The sequence below is a fragment of the Microtus ochrogaster genome, unplaced genomic scaffold (genome assembly GCF_000317375.1).
Source record: "Microtus ochrogaster isolate Prairie Vole_2 unplaced genomic scaffold, MicOch1.0 UNK17, whole genome shotgun sequence".
NCBI lineage: Eukaryota > Metazoa > Chordata > Mammalia > Rodentia > Cricetidae > Microtus > Microtus ochrogaster.
Genome location: NW_004949115.1, coordinates 5,371,809 through 5,372,458, shown reverse-complemented (window position 1 = coordinate 5,372,458; position 650 = coordinate 5,371,809).

Here is a 650-nt window from a genome sequence, read left to right as displayed (position 1 = left end):
ACTTGAACCTAGAGTGGCTCCCAGGAGCCCAAGGCGATGTCCCTAGTTAGTTCCCTGGGCAGCTGAGGATAGGGAACCTGAAATGACCCTATCCTTTTAAGTGGATTTTAGTCAACCATGTTGGCACTGGTTTGTTGGAGGAGTACCACTTGTTGGTTGCCTAGCCACCTGGCTAGCTTAGACCTAAAATAATCACACAGAAACTATGTTAATTAAATCTCTGCTTGGCCCATTAGCTCTAAATTCTTATTCGCTGACTCTTACATATTAATTTATCCTATTTTTGTTAATCTGTGTATCGCCACGTTACTGTGGCTTACCAGCTAAAGTTCTGTCTGGCTCCAGTGGGGATATATGACTTTTCTCTACCTCTGCCTTTCTTCCTCCCAGCCTACAGCCTAGCTTTCCCTGCCTAGTTCTGTTCCTTCCTGCCATAGGCTCATAGTAGTTTTTATTCATTAACCAATAAAACAACACACAGACAGAAGGACCTCCCACACCACCATTCCATTATGTTCTCATCTCCCATCTCCTCCCTTTTACCATCTCCATCCCCAGTTTACCCAGGAGATCTCATCTAATTCCCCTTTTTAGGGTGATTCATGTGGGACTCTTAGAGTCTTCCTAGTTACCTAGCTTCTGTGGAGCTA